We start from the raw sequence: 21,886 nt of genomic DNA on the forward strand, positions 1-21,886 counted from the left end.
TTTTTTTTTGGTTACTTATTGTGTTTGTTCTTATTTGGCAAGGTGAAATTGAGCAAGGAGGTTAAGCAAAGGAGACTTCAAAGCAAGGAGCTAAGCTAAGCACAAAAAGGACTAAAAATCTAAAAAAAATGCAAAGCATAGCAAAGTTCATGATGTGCATCATGAAAATGTTCAAGTATCATTAGGCATGCCTAGACCATTCATTCACCCACAACAACAAGGCCAAGTTCCATTGGGAATGCCTCGGCCAATATTTGCTCCACAACCCCTTATAGTTCAAGCTAATCAAGGTGTTCGTTTAGCACCACCAATTGTGAATCCTCCCATTGCATTAAGAGACCATTATGTGCCTAATGAATATAATGCACCCACTTGCATTCAATTACCCCCATTTAGAGCACATCACTATGAAATTAAACCACAAACTCTTCAAATGCTTCCAAATTACCATGGACTTCCTAGTGAAGAACCTTATAAGCATTTGGATGAGTTTCTTGAAGTGTGTTCCACCGTGAAATACACGGACATGCCGAAAGAAGTGTTAAGGCTTAAACTTTTTCTTTTTACCCTTAAAGACAAGGCAAAATATTGGTTCAACAATCTTAGGCCATTTTCAATAACTTCTTGGGCAGAAATGCAACAAGAGTTCTTGAAAAAGTACTATCTGGTTTCTAAGACCAATGCCATGAGAACTTCAATTAGAGAATTTTCTCAAGGGGATGGAGAAATGTTTCATGAGGCGTAGGAAAGGTTTAATGATTTGCTTAGAAAGTGCCCTCATCATGACATACCTAAGTGGCAACTAGTTCAATATTTCTTTGAAAGTTTATCGGATAATCACAAGGGTATGGTTGATGCATCCATGGGTGGTTCTTATCTTGACAAGCATGAAAATGATGTGTGGCAATTGTATGAAAGTATGAGTGAAAATTCAATGCATAGGTCTTTATCTTCTAAAAATGGTAGAAACCTAGGTGGAAGGAAGAATGTTGGCTTGTATCAAGTTGATAACTCCAATGACATAGCCGCCGAGATGAAATCATTGTCTCAAAGGTTTGATCAATTTTTGATCAACCAAAATTCGGCAAATTAAGTATCTTCTTCCCCTACTCATATTCATCATCGTGCATCTAATGAATCTTGCATGACTTGTTCAAGTGTCTTGCATTCTACTTCCAATTGTCCCGATGGACATGTGCAAAGTGAGCCCCATGAGCAAGTCAATGCTACATTTGTTAATCAAGGGAATAATCCCTATGGCACTCATTACAATTCAAGTGGAGGAACCATCCGAACTTTTCTTGGAAAAGCCAAGGGGAAGGCTCAAACCCTCCCCAAGGTGGTTTTCAAGGGAAGTATGTTCCCCCACTAATGTAAGGCCAAGGTTCCCAAGGTTTTAAACCATCATCATTTCAATTACATGGTAATCAATTTTCTAATTCTCATTTTCCTAATCAACCATTATATTCCCAAGGAAACTCTAAGAGTCCTGCCTTTGAAGAAAAAGTTTTGACCGCTCTAGGCACTCTAAAGGTGAACACTCAATTGCTTCATTCTCATTCTCAATCTATTGCTAATCTAGAAACCCAAGTAGGGCAAATATCTAGTACATTAAATGCTAGAAAGAAGGGGAAGATGCCTTTGAATGCCCCACCAAAGCAACAATGTGTTGTGGAGACTCATTCTTCATCGGAAGGGCACACAATTGAGTACGTCAATGCGATGACAACCTTGAGAAATGGGAAGGTTATTGACAACCAAGTAGGTATTCCCAATGAAGAGAGTGAACCGATGAAACCAAAAGTTGACACCCGTCCTGTTTCTCATCATATTCCTCCTTCATTGCACATGCATGATCATTCAAATGAGAAAGTGTCAAAAATTGATTTGAAAAGTGAGTCCAAAATTGATTCGAAAGATGAAGTGAACAAAGCTTTGAAAAAGGATCTTCAAAATTCTTATGTTGAAGACTCTTCAAAGAAAATTTTTGAAAAAGCTTTTGAGCCAAGAGCTCTATTTCTGGATGCTTTGAAAGGATCCATTTATCTTGATAAGCAAAAGACCAAGACAAGTGAAATCACTGAAATGTTTAGGCAAATGAAGATTAATCTTCCACTTTTTGATGCAATTAAGCAAATTCCGACTTATGCCAAGTTCTTAAAAGATCTTTGCACCCAAAAGAGGAAGAACAAGAGCCAAGCACTTAGGAAAGTGGTCTTGACAGAGCAAGTGAGCTCAATCTTGCAACATAACACCCTCCCAAAGTTTAAGGACCCCGGTTCACATACTACTTCTTTTATCATTGGTGATCATGTCATTAATCGGGCTCTTCTAGACTTGGGAGCAAGTGTTAATCTTCTTCCATACTCGGTGTATGTCAAATTAGGCTTAGGAGACTTGAAACTGACGTTGCTGGTTTTACAACTCGCAGACCGATCCATCAAAAAGCCTAGGGGTATCATTGAGGATGTCTTGATTAAAATTGATAAATTCTTCTTCTTGGTCGATTTCGTTATCATTGACACGGAACCGGTTCCAAATCCCAAGAGCCAAATTCCTGTTATCCTTGGCCGTCCTTTCTTGGCAACCTCAAATGCCAACATCAATTATAGGATGGGGGTAATGAAAATCTCATTTGAACATATGAAGGTGAAGTTGAATATCTTCAATCCGACCCAAAATTCATTTGACAAGCATGAGGAGGTGAATGTTGTAGAAAAATGCCTAGACAATGATGCGAACGAATTGAGTCTTTTCTTGAAACCAAAACTTCAAAAAGTTCATCTTCAACCTTGAATTCCAAAAATGATGTTTCAAAATCTTGGTTTGAAATGGCATGGAAGCCCAAAGATCATATTGACAAGGGACCAACAATTTCTTTTGAACCTCATCCAACAAGTTTTTTAGGGAACCGTTTGTTGGATGGAATTTAAAGTACTTATCACCCTGTCAAGGAGGGGATACATTATAAGATCTTTGATCCGGGTTAAAAGAGCCTAACATCTTGTTAGAGACGTTAAAGACTAGTAAATGCTTCGTAGGGTTTACAACCCTATTCCACCCTCATTTCTATTTTCCTTTTCATTTCTTGCGTCGTCTAGATATGTTCTGGAATTCATACACATGGCTAGGATTTTGATTGAGTATGCATGCACTTTCATTATGAAAATAGGCATTTTATCTAAGTTCGATCAATCTCAAAAGAGGTTCAATCGATCGAACACCCATCTATGCATCCAATCTTTGCTCTGTTCCATCGATCTGAAATTTCCTGCATAAATCAGCCCTCTGTGTATCGTTCGAAAGTTTATTTCGATCAATTGAGAACTCCAAGCTCGATCGAAATTGTTCTTGGATCGATCTTCACTCCACACTTAGAAAATTTTTTAGATCCATGAAAATAGGCCTCTCTGTGAATCGTTCGAACTTCTCTGTAGGTTTTCACATGTTCGATCGATCGAAATACTTTTTTGATCGATCTCAGTTTGATTGATCTGTGCCTCTTGTTGACCTTGATTTTGACTTTAATTGCAATGTTGTTTTTATTTTATTTTTAAAAAAAAAAACCTTAAAAAGATTTTTATTTTATTTTTAATTTCTACTTTTCTTTTCATTTTTAAAAATTTTCAAAATCCAAAACTTTATATATTTTCTAAAAATTCCAAAAAAAAAAAAAAAAAAATTTTGTATTTTATGATTATTTTTCCAAAAATCCAAAAAAAAAAAATGTTTTGAATTTCAATTTTTAATTTGTAAATATTCAAATATATATATATAAAAATATATATTATTATTTGTCGAGGTGAGATCGATCTCAACATTTTTAGATCGATCTTATTCGATCGATCGAAAATTTTCCCTAATCGATCGAACCTGTCGGGAAATGTTTTTAAAAACAGAACCCCAGGGTCATTCGATCGATTCATAAATCGATCTATAGACCACCTCAACCCTTGCCACTGCAACCCATCTCTCTCCCATCTCTGGCGAGCCCTCCGGCGACCTTCCCGAGGCTCGAATCTCTCTCCTTCATCTTAGATCTCGTCCATCTCGCGATTTCTACTTCTCTCTCTCGGATTTGGTAAGTTCCAAGTTCTCCCTATGCTTTTGACTTTTAATCTACCTATTTGTTATGGTTGCCATGTTAGATCTAGGTTGCTTTGTCTGAATCTTGCCATATTTTGAAGCTTCCATGATCGTGTATATATATGTATATAGTTTTGTACATATATTTCATTTTAAATTGATTTTTGAGTGTTGCGGGCCAAACAAGTGACCTATATCGTGTTGTTGATGTGTGAGAGGGCCCCATAAGTTTGCTTGGGTGCCCCCGTGCCTTCCACTTCACAGATCTGTGACTTTTCAAATTTCCCTTCCCAGTTTGATCGATCGAACTTTTCTTAGATTGATCATATAAAGATCGATCGAACTTTTCTCAGATCGATCTTATAGAGATCGATCTCATATTTTTGTGATTGATCGAACTTCACAGATTTGCATCCCATACTTCACACACTTCCTTTTGTGATTCCATGCTATCTCATACATGCCCAATACCTATATTTTCCACATTGGATGCATTTCTTACTTATATTGTTTAGCATGCTTCACTTACTGTCACTGTTTATTTAGCCTCGTCATCACTTGCGTAGATTCATGTCTTGTGTTGTCTATCTTATTTGACATACATGTTTCTATATACTGTGCTTCAATTTTTAATACCAATACTAACTTATATTACTAGTGTTTTTCTTTCTGTTTTGCAGGCCATGGCTGAGGTCAAGACTGTTGCCCGTGGACATTATCATCGCCTAGTCAGGCGCAGATTAGAAGGGCCAGGTAAGCCCTCTCATGTTCTGGAGCACCCCGAGCATCAGGCAAGACCATCCCAGGTCCCGGATCCTGAGCAGCCTGAGCAGCTAGAGGATTATACAGAGGCTGATCTAGCTCAATCCCCATCAAACAGCAGACTACAGTCTTCTGCTTCTACATCTTCATCATCTCATGATAAGGCTTAGCATACTCCATCACCTTCTTCATCTTGGCCTCCTGCACAGCCAGACCAGGCCATAGACAGACCTTTGCCGAGATACTCAGGTCTTCAGGTGGCACATGAGTCAATTTTTGACATTTCTTTCTTCTCCCGGTATATTCTTACCCGGGCTGCTTACAAGGATATTGACCACCAGGGTATTTCAGCCATTCTAGCCCTGGTCACTTACCCAGTTTACCCGAGGCTTGTTCAGATGTTTTTCCAGAACCTCCGACCTGCCTCGAGTAACCTGGCGGATGCGCACTACAGTTGATGGCCATCCTATCCGCATTATAGTGGAGTCTCTGGCCCAATCTTGCCAATACCCGCATGCCTGCCCTCCCGAGCTTGAGCTCGATTATCCTATCTTGAAGAGGTGGCCTTCCTATGCATTTATGGCTGAGGCACTTACAGGCCATTACAGTGAGGGCGACACTTTTGCTACTCACACCTATCTGCCCAATGATCTGTGGTTCTTTGATTCGGTCCTGTACCGAAATGTCTTTATGGCCGGCCACAAGATCCAGAGTTGTGCTGATTATTTGACAGCTTTATATGCTTTCTACACAGGGTGTTGGGTTTCTATTCCAGCCCTCTACTGGACAATGATGATGAAGCTTTATGCTGACTATATCAGCAAGGTTAAGCCTAAGCGGGCTAAGTATCTTCCATTTGGCCATCTGATCATTCAGATCCTTCGGGATCAGCGTTATCCATTCCGTCTGGATGAGCATTCAGAGATAGGAGCTTGCCATTTTGGCAAGAAGAACTGGACTAAGAGCTATAATGCTCTTATTAAGAGTCTTTTAGAGGACGCCGTGATAGAAGCAGAGGAGGCAGAGGAGGAGGAGATAACAGCAGCCGCAGCAACAGCTGGAGAAGTAAACGTACCAGTAGTGGACGATCCAACAGTCTATCCGGCTACCATATATATGGACATAGATTTGGAGTAGTATCCTACAGAGGGTCTACAGCATCACTCTCCAACAGGGTTGCCAGTTCATTCTCCGGAGCAGGCTCGGGATGTACCACAGTTTCCCGATCCAGTAGTACCTGAGGCTCTAGTTCAGACACCCGGCTTTGGAGAGCATTTCCAGGCCTTAAAGGATACTGTAGTCTCTATCCGTGCAGACACTGTCTCCATCTGAGCTGACATTTCTTCTCTGCGTACGGATGCCATGACTGCGCTGCGAGACATATCCCGAGATATCTACGGAGCGTGCTCTGCCCGTCCTACCTCCTCAACATGATCTTCACATCTTTCCATTACTTGCTTTTCATATCTATCATGCTTGCTTTATTTGATATTGTTGTGATATTTTTACGGCCAGCCTGTTGGCCCAGACATTCTTGTGTACATTATTTTTATCTTTCGCTATACATGCTATATTTTGTTATGTTTTGGATGTCATACATTGTATTGATATATCTGTTTGTGATTAACTCCATCAGGTGCATCCTAGTGATTTCAGTGAGAGAGAGTGTTGCCCAAATTTTTAGGACCGCCTTTTTTCCTCTCTCTTTACTTCAATTCTTGTCCCAATTACACTTGCATGTCCACTGTTATTATTATCCCTTTTGTTGTCTAATGATCTTTTATCCAATGCCATCTTTTCAAGACCACAGTTAATTCCAAGTTTGGGGTGGGGGTTATACCACCCACTTTGGATACTTATGTCCCAGCCATTCTTTGCTATAGCTACACTGGTATACTCTTTCTTTTGTTCTCGTGGACACTGTGCTATTTAAGTTTGGGGGGGTAATGGTGTTAATTGCAGTATTTGCTTTCAATTCAAAATTTTAAGCATGACTTGTGTATTTGAAGGATTGTTTATGATTAGTGCATAACTAACGATGATTTTGATCTTTTGAGGACTATAAAATTTAAAAATTGCTTGACTTGAGAGTCCAATACTCCTTGTATGCTTTGTGGATGCCATTTAGGAGTAAATTTTTCTAAAGATTGATATCTTGCTTGCACTTGTAGTCCACATCATCCTAATTTTGTGATTGTTTTGAGATTCACTCTAGGATTCTACACTAGTATAGGCGCAAACTAGCATTCATTTGTGGGGTACATGCTTTGTTGATTATTGAATTGGTTATATCCCAATTGGGGTAGTAGTGTATTGAAAGCTTTTATTTTGATAAAGATGGATAACAAACCCTTTTCATTGAGTAGCCGGGATTCTAGCCTCATCAAGCACTGAATTTCTCGCGCCAAAAGGTGGAGGGCCTAAACTCTAGGTTAATAATTGAACTTGCAAAAAAAAAAAAAAAAAAAAAAAAAAAAAAAAAAAAGAAGAAGAAGTTGAAAAAGTAATAAAAAAAGTGAGGACTTCTCCTAAAAGGTGAGAAGTGGGAAATGATTAGATGGAGGTTGTTTTGATTTGTAACCTAGTTGATTTGAGCTTGTAAGTTCTTAAGGGTGTTTCAACACCTAGTGCCCTAAAGCCGTCTGGTTTGGGAGTCATTGACCTAATGCTCGACCTCATGGATCGCTAGAAAGCTTAATAAATTAACACATTACACTATACTTCCATCTTTGATCCTTAGGATTAGAAAGAAAAAAAAAAAAAAAAAAAAATCGAGTAAAAAGAATAAGCACACCTAGTTTAATAAAGCTTTAATAAAAGGTCCACTATTTGTTTTAATAATCGGTATTAGATTTGTGTGCTAGTTTGAGGGTTAGGATGTGATCATTTTTTTAGTTGGCTAAGATAGCAACATATTTGATACTGGTCCACTCAAAAAGGATTCTAGTGTTGTTTTAATTTGCATGATCATTTTCTTGATGTGTGGAGGACCATACTTGCTTGCTTGATGTTGAATTTTTGGGAGATTGCTTGGAAAAGGGTTGAAAAATTGCAGACTTGAGGTAGTTTTCTCTCAATGCTTGTTTGCAATATTGGTGCCTCTTTAGTGAGAAAGAGCTTAATGTTTGTGGGCATCATTTCTGGAAACCCTCACGAGACTTTATTCGTCCACTAGGGGTAACTTAGGGGTTTAAAAGGCTTGTTGCATATGCTAAATGTAATCATGTTCCCTACGAAAGTGACGTTATCTATTTATTGTTTTCTAGTTCAAACTTGTATAGTTGTTCATTTCATTCCTTTACTTTCTAGTTCATCGCTAGGAACTAGCAATATTTAAGTTTGGGGGTGTGATGAGCGCTGAAAAGTACGCATTTAAACCCCTTAAGCTTAGGTATTCTATGACCTTTATCTATCTTACTTTCCCGTTTTAGACTAATTTCTTGTTATTGCCTTTTTTAGGTGCTTATCCCCAAAATAAGCTAATTCAGCTAAATAAGAGCTTAAAAGAAGCTAACTTAAACTGGATGGAAGAAAGGAGCAAAGTGGAAGCAGATTGAAACAAAGTGTGAAAGTTCAGTAGGTTCGATCGATCACAAGGACACTTCAATCGATTGAAAGTTCATCGATCTAGACTCTCCAAGATAGATCCAAGCTCTTTTGTCCTTATCCAAAGATCTCACAAAGTTCGATCAATCCAACAATTCTCAGATCGATCAAAAAGATTCCATCTTATCATGTTGTACCACCTTACCTACCACTTTTGTCTTATTCCCCAAAATATCTCAGATCTGTCCTTATCCAAAAAGGCGCCGCCATTGGAGGATCGATCCAACCAAAGTTTGATAGATCTCAGCTATGTTCGATCACTCACAGCACAGGTTCGATCGATCGAACCCTCTCAAACACGAAAAAAATATATTTCCAGCTCATTAAAAGTTGTCTCATTGTGCAATCATTGGAGGAGCCCTTGTGTACGAGCTTAGACCATTGGGTGTGATATTTGAGCTACCTATATAAGGAATATGAGCCACTTTTACACATATGTTTTTAGATATAGGCTTTGGTAGATAGTTTTTGGAGATACAATTCTTAGAGAGGAAGAAAAGAGAAGAGGATGAGGCTAGAGACATTCTTGAGAGGTTTTCTATCTTCCTCAAGAAGAAGAGCATTTCTACCATGGAGATAGCCCTTGAGGGTTGGAGAACACCATTCATGAGTGGCTAGACATCTTCTTGGGGCTAGGGTTAGCCCTAAGCATGCTTTCTTTATCTTGATTCATGTATTTTTGAGGAGATTTGTGTTGTAATACATGTTTTGACATATTTATATGCATAGATCTTGTTTATTCAATGATTTGTGTGGTTTAATTCTTCTAATTGATCATTTTATTCTATCCATATATCTATATATGCTAGAATAGATGTTCATGTGTTTATCTCTATCTCGTGTTGTTGATGCATGTCTATGTAAGTTGATGCTATAGATATAGAGATTGTCAAGACATAATGCTTAATAGAATGCTCTTGTGGTTTGTTTAATGGTTCATACTCATTTCTTGATGGATTGTACCTCTCCCTTGGTCTAATTAGTTTAATTTCCATGTTATTAGCTTAGATGTAATGTAGTTACCTTAGTTGTTAAATGAGAGGACAATCTATGCTTGTTGTTTGATGTTCCATACTTATGAATGCAAGTTATATATTTCTCTAATTTTGTGATGTGTTTGGATTGTGAGCTTAAAGATGGATTAATGACTTAGTTTGATGTATTATGCTATTCATTGTGTTGTTTAGACAATATATATTTAATTAGTCATCCATGCTTGTTAAAACAACCACTCACACTTACTATTGTTGCAGCATATGCCTTCCCCTCATTAATTGTGAATTGAGTGTATAGAAAAGTGATGCTTAGTGGTGATCTTTAAGTCCCAAGATCTCTCTCTCTTATTTTTTCCATCCTTTAATTACTTGCTTTGTATTGATCCTGTTTAATCTTAATTGTAGTTTAATCAACCAAACAACCTACCTTTAATCACTCGACCTACTAACCCTAAGCCTTGTTTCCACTACTAGCACACCCTCAATCCCTTGGGACGATCCTTACTCACCCTAGCTATATTTTTAGTTAGAGGTAGTAGTGGCATTTATAAATTTAAAACTTAGTCACATTGCACATTCACTATCTTTTGCACAACCTTTAGACGTTGGTGTGACGGCATACCAATTGCTGGTGGTGGTCTTCTAACCCAAATGGTTGTTGGAAGAACACGATCGCACGAACTATTCATCCATTTGTAGTGAGAAATTTATCTTCGTTTTAAGAGTGTTTGGCCACAAAAATTCTGTCCGTTGCAAAGTGAAAAGGTGGAAGGAGCGGGAGTGCCAGGATTCACTGAGAATCCAATAGAAATGGAATAGAGCTAAACTATATTCCAAATCTGATCGTGAAAGGCTTGAAGTTCAGGCGATTATGGAAAGCTTGGAATGACCGCTCTTGCAAGGTTTTTTTTGCCTTTGTGGAAAAGGACTTCGGAAATGGAAAGATGGAATGGAAAAAGATGGAAATGCTTGTTGAAAGTGCTATTGGAAGAATGAAATGCATTAAACTAAATTGAATTTAAACTAGGAACTAAAATACAAGTGCTGGAAATTAAAGGAATTGAAATGCATGTGCCGAAATTAAAGTGATTGAAAAGTAAGATTATACTATGAAAAGATAAAGTGCATGAACTGAAATAAACTGTAAATGAAAATAGGAGTTGTTTGATCTATGTGGAGATGTCCTTTTTATTTTGTCCAAGTCTTCTATTTATAGCCAGTGGTAGTTCTATTTGTTATTGAGATGTTGCCAAGTGGAATGTCTGATTTGTGCTAAATGGAATGTCTGATTTTTGCCACGTGTTCCATGTTTCCCTTAGTCTTCTCACAATGTTGACATGTGTAAGAACATGACGTCCCATGAATTGCAGCTTTGAATGAGTGGTTTTGGTGGTTCAATTCTTATTGAAGGCTTCTAGCCATGTTCTAAAACTGTTAAATGGAATAGACCACGATCTCCTAACTGCCTCGAATTGCCTCTAATTTGTAGGCAACTTCTTCTTTATTAGCTGCCACGTGTCCACTTGGAAAGTCACACGTCTTTTGAACTATAGGTAACTGCTTTATTATATGGCTAACACGTGTCCTATTCAGGCGCAAATTTTCAACTGCAGAAAACTGCTTCTTTTTCTGCCTGCCACATGTCCACTTGAAAAGTCACACAGCTTTCTAACTATAGGTAACTGCTTCCCTCTTTGGTTGACACGTGTCTTATTCAGCAGCAAATTTTCAATTGTAGAAAACTGCTTCCTTCTCTTCCTGCCATGTGTTCACTTAGAAAGTCACATATCTTTCCAACTACAGCTAACTACTTCCCTCTTTAGCTGACACGTGTCCCTATGCAGTTACTTGTACCAATGACTTCCTTTGATGAAGCCACGTGTTGGTTTTTGATTGCACCTTATTTGCATATTACTCTTCCAATTGGAAACGTTCACCCTTCTAATTGGAAACGCTCACCCTTCCATTGGGATTGGCTACGATAACCTTTCCAACCTGAAGATAGTTATGGTATAAACAAAAAGTATGAAGATATAAATAAGAAATCTGCTCTTATAATCGAATTGAGTGAACTGATGTTGTCTTTGAAACTTTTTGGAGCAAATAAAGTGTATCATCTAAAAGATTCACGTGTATGTGTGTGCTCTCAAAAATATAAAAATATATTTTTTTCTCAAAAATATCTCATGGAGCTCCAACAATAATGTAAAAATTATGAGTTATGCGGTGCGGAAGCTATCTATTAATTTAGTTGGAAATGATATTTTACAGACATAGAGGGGGTGAATAGGTCAACTTGCTTATTTTTTGTGATTGATTAAATTAATCACAATGGTTAACAATTAAGCATCTACAATCGCAAATATGAACAATTAAGTAAAGCAAGTAAAGTAGAGTTTGAGAGATGACACCGAGATTTAAGCGTGGAAACACGTATGGGGAAAAAATTCACTGAAACCTTGTCATCTCTAGCGAAATCAATCCACTATATCAAATCAAATTTACAAACTCTAACTGAGGTTCACACCATCTCCACTCTACCAAGAACTAGCTAGTTGTTGAATGCCTTTGGTTTCCGACTCCTCATCCAAATGCTCTCGACTTTAGGGTTATTTCTTAATCCTTGTAGACAGGTTGCTATAAGAACACGGGCACCCCTCAAATGATCTATTCCTTTCATAGTGATTGATTCTCATTCCTTTCAATGATATGAAAAATTGTGAATGAATTCTACTACTCTAATTGAACCTTGTAAATTGATGTATTCTCTGAATAGTCTTTCAATCAGATGAAGAAAATCACCTTAAATCAATGTGTTTAAGTGTGTTCTCTCAAAAGATAAAAACATATATATATATATATATATATATATATATATTTCAAAATCTATATCTAAAAACTTCAACAATGATCTAAAAATCAATTTATGTTTTTTCCAATTGAGGACTATAAATGTTAAAAGTTTCGAGAGGTTTTTATAGCCTAGAGATTCCTCATATTATATGGAAAGAAGTGTTAAAATTGTATAAGGATCTCTCTAAGAGTTTTGAAGCAAAAAGGAAACTTAAAGTTAACAAAATTTGAAATCCAGCACCTATCATTTAAGTGCGACCTGTTGTACTTAGACAGTTTTCAAAGAGTGGGGATTTTGACAAGTGCGACTAGTTGAAGTAAAGTGCGACCGATTGCACTTGGCCTATGAAAAAATCTTTGCAACCCTTTCTGTCTAAGTACAATCGGTTGGAACTAAAGTGCAACTGGATGGACTTTTTACACTTTGAAATTTTCAATTAAAATCCATTTTTCCTAAGTCCTATTCTAAGTGATACTTCATCCAATCTAATTGTATGAGACACTTGAAGATTAACTTCGATGATAAGACACAAAATAAACCCAAAATTACAACTCTAACGACAAGTTTTGACCCTGAAATTTGTCAATACAAACCTATATCTCACAAAAATAGGTTTCTCTGTGTTCTTTCCAAAGTCTTGCAAAGGTTGGAGATTATAGAGGTTTAAATACCTGAGAGAATACTCTTTAAAAAATGTAATAGGACGTCTAAAGAGGTTTGGTGCTAAACGGAATAAAATCTTACAAAATAACATAAATTCCGCAAGTATCACGATAAGTGTGACCAGTCGCCATAATTGTGACTGGCCGGACTCTACGATAAGTTGCAATCGGGACTAATGGGACCAGTAGCCAAAAGTGTAACCAGTCGAACTTCACTGTATTTGAATTTCTTGATTAAAAATATATTTTTCCCAAGTCGTAGGCCAACAAATCTCAAGCATACATTGTCCTCACTCATATACCTATTCTAAATGATGTTTCACCCAATTTCATGGTTTCGAAGTCTAGATACTTGTTTTTGGTTCATATGCATTGCTATGAACTGTGATTAAGATTGCATGCACTTTTATGTTGAGATTAAGCATTTTGCATAAGTTCGATCGATCTCCAAGGAAGATTCGTTCATCGAACTTCTACCTGCATCCAACACTTAGAAAATTTTCGACCTGCATCCATCTGCATCCAAATCACATCTCTATCCCATCGTTTGAACTTGTTCTCAGATCGATCATAAGTCCTTAGATCGATCCAAACTTCAAGTTCGATCGATCTTGAGTTCCAACACTTAGAAATTGTTTTTTTTTTTTAATCTAAAACCTATATATTTTTAGCTCTCTGTCAAATCGACTGAACATTTTGTTCAGATCGATCTCTATTCTTCATCTCACTATCTTTGACTTTGTTTTGACTTTTTAATTTTAAAATTCCAAAAATATTTATTTTATTTTCCAAAAATCCCAAAAAGATTTTATTTTATTTTAATTCTTCAAAAATCCAAAAAAAAATTATTTTCAATTTTTAATCTTTAGTTTTAAATTTTTAATGTTTTATAAAAAATAAAAAATAATAAAATAATAATAAAAATTTCATAGAGAGATCATCTCAGTTCGATCGATCTGAGGTTTCAGTTCGATCGATCGAACTGGTTCGGGGAAGTTTTTAAAAAATGAAGGTGAGGGTTTCAAGATCGATTTCACAGATCGATCTAACCCTCTTCCAAACCCTATCCCTCATCGCCGCTGCACCCAATCTTCTCCATCTCTGGCGAGAACTCCGGCGATTTCCCCTCATCCCGAATCACTCTCTCTCCTCTTGGATCTCGGATCTCGTCACTTCTTCGCACCTTATCTCTTTTCTCTCATTTTTGGTAAGATTCAAGACTTCATTTGTGATTTCAAGCTTCAATATGATGTAGCCATGTTTTAAATGTTAGATCCATGCTCTTTTAATGTTGAAAATCTCCATTGATAAAGTTTGAAACTTTTTGTTTATATATGTATATATGTGTATATATATTTTGTTAGATTTTTTATTTTTGATTTGATTTTGGGAGTATGGGCCTTCTTAGGTGATTAGGATTGATGATTTATGTGTTAATGGGCCCACAACTATGTTCGTGAAGGCCTCGTGCCATCCACGTCACAGATCTGTGACTGTCCACGTTCTTCGCAGAGTTCGATCGATCGAACTTAGTTACTTAATTTCTCAGATCGATCATCAGAGATTGATCTCATAATTTTTGTGATCGAACAAACTTCACAGATTTCATATACACATTCCATGCATCTTATCTTGTGTCCATGCTATCTCATTCATGCCCAATGCCTGTGATATTTCACATTGGATGCATTTTACACTTATACTGCTTAGCATGTTCACATCCTGTCACTTCCATAGATTCATGCCATTTATCTGTTTTGTCTATCTTACTTGACATACATGATTCTATTTTGTGCTTTAAATTCTTTATTCTAGCACTGACTTCCCCTGCAAGTTTTCAATTATTTTATAGACCATGGCTCGGGTCAAGACTGTAGCCCGCGGACACTATCACCGCCAAGGTAGGCAGACTTTGGATGACAAGGCCGGTCCATCTCATGCTCAGGACCCCATACAGGAGGAGCCAACTGAGCCCACACAGTCTCCCCATTCTGATGCTGGCGCATCTCCTTCACACGGTGACGCTGAGGCTGAACACATACCATCTCCACCACAGCCAGCTCAGCCAGCCCAGGAGTTAGACCAGCCATTACGTAGATACTTACGCCTTCCAGTGGTGCACGAGTCAGTTTTCGACACAGATTTCTTTTCCAAATCGGTACTTACCCGATCAGCTTATGACGATATACTACAGAGGGGCCTTGCAGCCATTCTTGCCCCTGTCACATACCCGGTGTACCCGAGGCTAGTACGGATGTTCTTCCAGAACCTCTGGCCTACCTCGCGTAACATAGCGGAGCTAAGGACCTCCATTGATGGCCATCTGATTTCTATCACTGTGGACACATTATCCAGATCGTGCCATTGTCCACACGACTGCCCTCCGGACTTACAGGAGATATATCCCAGGCTATACCGGCCTTCATATGTGAACATGGCAGTTTTTCTCATAGGTCATTATGCCGATGGCGAGACCTTCGCCACCCGCACTTATTTGCCAGATGACTTGTGGTTCTTTGACTTAGTCTTGTCCCGCAACGTCTTCATGGCCAGCCATAAGATTCTGTGAAGAGGTGACTACTTGACAGCTCTGTACGTTTTCTATACAGGGCATTAGCTTTCTATCCCTGCGCTCATCTGGAACGTGATGAGGAAGCTCTATGATGAGCATTGGTGGTAGTCTCGGTCATCGCTACACCATAAGCTTAAGAGTGTGCATTAAGGCGAGGGCGAAGTATTATATTTAAAAAAGCCACTACTACCTTCACAAAAATATAGTTAGGGTGAGTAGGGATCGTCCCAAAGGATTGGAGTCGAATTTGGTTGTGGAATCACTATTTGGGTTAGTTGGTCGAGTGATCAAACAAATAGTTGGTTGATTGATTAAACTAGAGAGCAAATTAAACTAAATAATTGAATGCAATAAAGAGTAAGTAAGAGAGAGAGATCTTGGGGTTTAGAGGTCACCACCAAACAATACTTTTCTACACCCTTAACAAGTGACTCATGAGGGAAATGTGTATTGCAATATTGATGTGTGTGTGTGTTTGGTTGATTCAATTAGTAAGGATGACTAATTAAGTATATATTGTCTAAGCAACATGTAAAAAGTACAATATATCTAACAATTAAGTATATATTGTTTAAATAGCATGTGAAAAGTACAATATATCTAGCAAGTCATTAATCATTTCATTAAGCTCAGAAGCCAAATACACCACAAGGTTAGAGACATATGCTATTTGCATTCAAAAGTATGGAACATCAAACAACAAGCATGGATTGTTCTCCCATCTAATAACTATGCTACCATTTTATTACAATTAAGCTAATGACATGAAATTAAACTAATTAAGCTAAGGGAGAGGCACAATCCATCAAGAAATGAGCATGAACCATCAAGAAAATTGCAAGAGCATTCTATTAAGCACTATGTTTTGACAATCTCTAGATCTATGATATTAATACACATAAATATGCATCAATAACACAAGAAATAGAGACAAACACATGACATCTATTCTAGCATACATAGACATATGGATAGAATGAAATGATCAATTGGAAACATTAAACCACATAAATCATTGAATAAATAAGATCTATATATATATAAGTGCCAAAACATGTATTACAAATCAAGATGTAGAAAGCATGCTTGGGGCTAACTCTAGCCCCAAGAGGATGTCTAGCCACTCATGGTAGTGCTTCTCCAACCCTCAAGGGCAAACTTCATGGAAGAAATCTACTCATTGATTGATGAAAAGCTCCCAAGCTTGTGTCTCTAGCCTTCTCCTCATTTCTTCCTCCCTAAGAATAGCCTCTATATTGATAAATGAATCCTAAGAATGCTAAGTATCTCCCTCAAAAAGTGTATCATATTCTATATATAGGTAGGTCAAGTGACACACAAAATGAGCTAGGGTCGTGCACAAAATATTCCCCAATGATTGGATAAGGACAGCTTTTAATGGGTTGAAAATTTAACTTTTTCGCACTGGAGGAAGTTCGATCGATCGAACCTTAGACTTGGATCGATTGAACATAGATGAGATCTATCGAACTGAAGTTGGATCGATCCTCAATGGCAGTGCTTTTTTGGATAAAAAAAAATCTAAGATATTTCGAAGATATTTTTGAAAAAAGGACAAAAGTGGTTGGTAAGGTGGTACAATTGAATAAGATCAATCATTTGGATAAGGACAAGGTAGTTCGATCGATCGAAGAATGATGTTGGATCGATTAAACTTTGAGATCTCTGAAAATGTCATCATGGCTCAGATCCATCTTGAAGTGCTGAGATCGATCATGTTGGATCAATCGAACTTTGATTTTGAGATCGATCGAAGATGTTGAATTCCACATTTTTCTTTCTTTTGCTTCCACTTGGCTCCTTTCTTTGATTCATCCCAGAATTGCTTCATTTCTGCTCTTATTTGGCTGAGTTAGCTTATTTTTGGGATAAGTGCCTGAAAATGGAAATAACACGAAATCAATCTAAAATGGTAAAGTAAGATAGATAAAGGTACTAGAACGCCTGAGCTTAAGGTTTAAATACGCACTTTTCAGCGCTCATCACACCCCTAAACTTATATATTGCCAGTCCCTAGCAATGAACTAGAAAGTAAAAGAATGAAATGAACAACTAAACAACTATAAACTAGAAAGCAATAAAAGGATAACGCCACTTTCGTAGGGAACACAATTGTAGTTACATATGCAACAAGCCTTTTAAACCCCTAGGTTACCCCTAGTGGACGGGTGAAGTCTCATAAGGGTTATCAAAAATGATACCCACAAACATTAAGTTCATTCATTCAAAAGAGGCACCAATATTGCAAACAAGCATTGGGAGAAAACTACCTCAAGTATGCAATTTTTCAAACATTTCTAAGCAATCTCCCAAAATCTCAACATCAAGCAGGTCCTCTACACATCAAGAAAATGATCATACAAATCAAAACAACTCTAGAATCCTTTTGAGTGGACCGGCATCAAATGTGTTGCTATCTAAGCCAACTAAAAAAATAATTACATCCTTACCCTCAAACTAGCACATAAATCTAGTACCGATCATCAAGACAAAAAGTGGACCTTTATTAAAGCTTTATTGTTCTTGATGCGCTTATTCTTTTCACTCTATTTTTTATTTTTTTTATTTTATTGAGGATCAAAGATGGAAGTATGGTGCAATGTGTTGATCTATTAAGCTTTCTAGCGATTCATAAGGTCGAGCGTTAGGTCAATGACTCCCAAACCAGACAGCTTTAGGGCACTAGGTGTTCAAACACCCCTATAGACTTACAAGCTCAAATCAACTAGGCTACAAATCAAGACAACCTTCATCTAATCATTTCCCACTTCTCACCTTTTGGGAGAAGTACTCACTTTTTATTGCTTTTGCAACTTTTTCCTTTTTTTTTTTTTTTTTTTGAATAAACAATTATTAACCTAGAGTTTGGGCCCTCCACCTTTCGGCGCGGGAGTTCAATGCTTGATGAGGCTAGAATCCCGGCTACTTTGTGAAAGGGGTTGTTATCCACCTTTATCAAGAATGAAAGCTTTCAATGCACTACTAGCTCAATTGGGATATAACCAATTCAATAATCAACAATGCATGTACCCCACAAATGAATGCTAGTATGCGCCTATGCTAGTGTAGAATACTAGAGTGAATCTCAAAACAATCACAAAATCATGATGATGTGGACCATAAATGTAAGCAAGATATTAATCTTTTAAAAAATTTACTCCTAAATGGCATCCATAAGGCATACAAGGAGTATTGGACTCTCAAGTCAAGCAATTTTTAAATTTTAAGCAATATAGTCCTCAAAAGATCAAAATCATCGCTAATATGGACCAATCATAGAAAATCTCTAAAATACACAAGTCATGCTCAAAATTTTGAATTTAAAAACAAATACTGTAACATACACCATTACCCCCAAACTTACACGGCACAATGTCCTCAATGCGCACAGAGAACAAAAGGAAAGAGTATACCGGTGCAATTAAGGCAAAGAATGGCTGGGACTGAAGTATCCAAAGTGGGTGGCATGGCCCCCCCAAACTTGGTATTAACTGTGATCCTGAAATTTGGCACTCGAATAAATTCATCAGATAACAAAAGGGATAATCAGTGCAAAGTGGACATGCAAGTGTAAATGAAATAAAACAGTGAGAGAGGTATAAGGGTGGTCCTAAAAATTATGTAGTATTCTCTCTCACTGTAGTCACTGTGATGCACCTGATGGAGTCAAACAGATAGATATGAGAATATAATAGATGACATCCATAGTAAAAACATATATAAAGAAAATAAAGTATAGAGTACATCAAAAGAGCAAAGCTGACATATCTGGCTGCAAATAATATACAGTGACAAAAATGAAGTATAGATCACAGAGGTGTAGTATGAAAAGATAGAAGAAACTGGGAATCTCAAGTGGACGAGGCAGGATGGGCAGGGTGAGCTCCGCGGATATCGTGAGATAAGTCTCTGAGTGCAGTCATGACATCTGTGCGGAATGTAGCAAAATTAGCTCGGTGGGCCACAACATCGGCTCAAATGGCAGCAGTATCAGCTCTGATAGCAACCACCGCATCCTGAAGAGCCTGAAGACGCTCTCCAAAGTCGGGGGTCTGACTAGGAGCCTCAGGTACGGATGAATCAGAAGAAAGATCCTGAGTCTGCTCCTCCTTGTGTACTGGTGACCCAGCTGGAGAGTGCTGCTCTGCGTCATCTGCAGGTCGCTTTAAATCAATATCCATATGCTCGACAGCCGAATCAACTGGTGCGTCGTCCGCTGCCGGGTCTACTGCTGCTGCTGGCTCCTCAGCCTCTAAATGTTCTAAATCTAAGTCCTCTGCTGCTTGAGCTGCAGCCTCCTATAATCAGGTAATAATAACGTTATAGTTCTTGTCCCAGTCCTTCTTCAAGAAGTGACATGATCCTCTCTCAGGGTGCTCCCGAGGATGGAAAAGATAGCGCTGATCAATCAGTATTTGGGTAATGAGGTGGCCAAATAGGAGAGACTTAGCCTTTCTGGGCTTCTCCTTGCTGATATATTCATCGAAGAGCTTCCTCATCACGCTCCAGATGAACGCGGGAATAGATACCTAGTGGCCTGTGTAGAATGCGTATAGGGCTGTCAGATAGTCTCCTCGCCGCTGAATCTTGTGCCCAGCCATATATATGTTCCGAAAGAGAACGGAATCAAAGAACGGATGTTCTTCCAGAACCTCCGGCCTGCCTTGCATAACACGGCGGAGCTGAGGACCTCCATTGATGGCCATCTGATTTCTATCACTATGGACACATTATCCAGATCGTGCCATTGTCCACATAACTGCCTTACAGAGCTACAGGAGACATATCCCAGGCTATACCGGCCTTTATATGCGGACATGGCAGTTCTTCTCACAAGTCATTATGACGATGGCGAGACCTTCGCCACCCGTACCTATTTGCCAAATGACTTGTGGTTCTTTGACTCAGTCTTGTTCCGCAATGCCTTCATAACTAGCCATAAGATTCAGCGAAGAGGCGATTACTTGATAGCTCTGTACGCTTTCTATACAGGGCATTAGTTTTCTATCTCTGCGCTCATCTGGAGTGTGATGAGGAAGCTCTATAATGAGCACATTAGCAAGGAGAGGCCCAAAAGGGCTAAGTCTCTCCCATTTGGCCACCTCATCACCCAGATCTTGCTAGACCAGCGCTATCTTTTCCATCCACGGTAGCACCCTGAGAGAGGATCCTGTCACTTCCAGAAAAAGGACTGGGATAAGAGCTACAATACTATTATCAAGAGATTACAGGAGGACACAGCCGAGGCAGCAGAGGAGCTAGAGGCTGAAGAGGCAATTACAGCAGCAGACCCGGCAACGGACGACGCAACAGTCGATCCGGCTACCATACACATGGACATTAATTTAAAGCAGCCTGCCGAGGACACAGAGCAGCACTCTCCAGTTGGGTCACCCATTCACGATGCGGAGTAAGCTCAGGATCATTATTCTCCCGATCCAGCACCTGAGGCTCCAGATCACATACCCAGCTTTGGAGAGCGTCTTCAGACTCTGGAGGACTCAGTGGTATCTATCCGCGCAGAGACTGTCGCCCTCAAAGCTAACATTGTTTCCCTCCGCACGGATGTCATGGCCGCATTTCATGATCTATCCCGAGACATCCGCGGAGCACGCCCTGCCCATCCTGCCTTATCTTTCTGATTTCTCTATCTCTTTCCTCCTCCACTTGATCTCTCATATATCTGTCATACCTGCATGTTTTTGATACTGTTATACTATTTTTGCATCCGTGTCTGTCGGCTCTGATATAGGATGTACTATACTTTATTTTTATTTATATATGTTTTCTGTATGGATGTTATATTTTCATATTCTTATTGCTATCTGTTTGACTCCATTAGGTGCATTCCAGTGACTTCAGTGAGAGAGAATACTGCCCAAAATTTTTAGGACCACCCTTTTACCTCTCTCTATTTTCAGTTGCTATCCCATTTATACTTGCATGATCACTGTGCACTGTTATTATCCCTTTTGTTATCTGATGAGTTTATCCGAGTGCCAAATTTCAGGACCACAATTAATCCCAAGTTTGGGGGGGCTATGCCACCCACTTTGGATACTTCAGTCCCAGCTATTCTTTGCCTTAATTGCACTGGTATACTCTTTCCTTTTGTTCTCTCTTAAAATTGAGGACACTGTACCATTTAAGTTTGGGGGTAATTGTGCTTTGCAGTGTCTATTTTTAAATTCAAAAATTTGAGCATGCCTTGTGTATTTGAGAGATTTTCTATGATTGGTCCATGATTAGTTATGATTTTGATCTTTTGAGGACTATATTGCTTAAAATTTAAAAAATTGCTTAACTTAAGAGTCCAATACTCATTGTA

General features: G+C 38.4%; 1 pseudogene; it reads right to left on the reverse strand.

Annotated features, from left to right (window-relative positions):
* Positions 1-690: 690 nt before the first annotated feature.
* Positions 691-789, reverse strand: LOC132267825 (small nucleolar RNA R71; annotated as a pseudogene).
* Positions 790-21,886: the final 21,097 nt, after the last annotated feature.

The sequence above is a fragment of the Cornus florida genome, unplaced genomic scaffold (genome assembly GCF_030987335.1).
Source record: "Cornus florida cultivar Cherokee Brave unplaced genomic scaffold, ASM3098733v1 CherokeeBrave_3.0.0_Hap2_Chr07, whole genome shotgun sequence".
Classification (NCBI taxonomy): Eukaryota; Viridiplantae; Streptophyta; class Magnoliopsida; order Cornales; family Cornaceae; genus Cornus; species Cornus florida.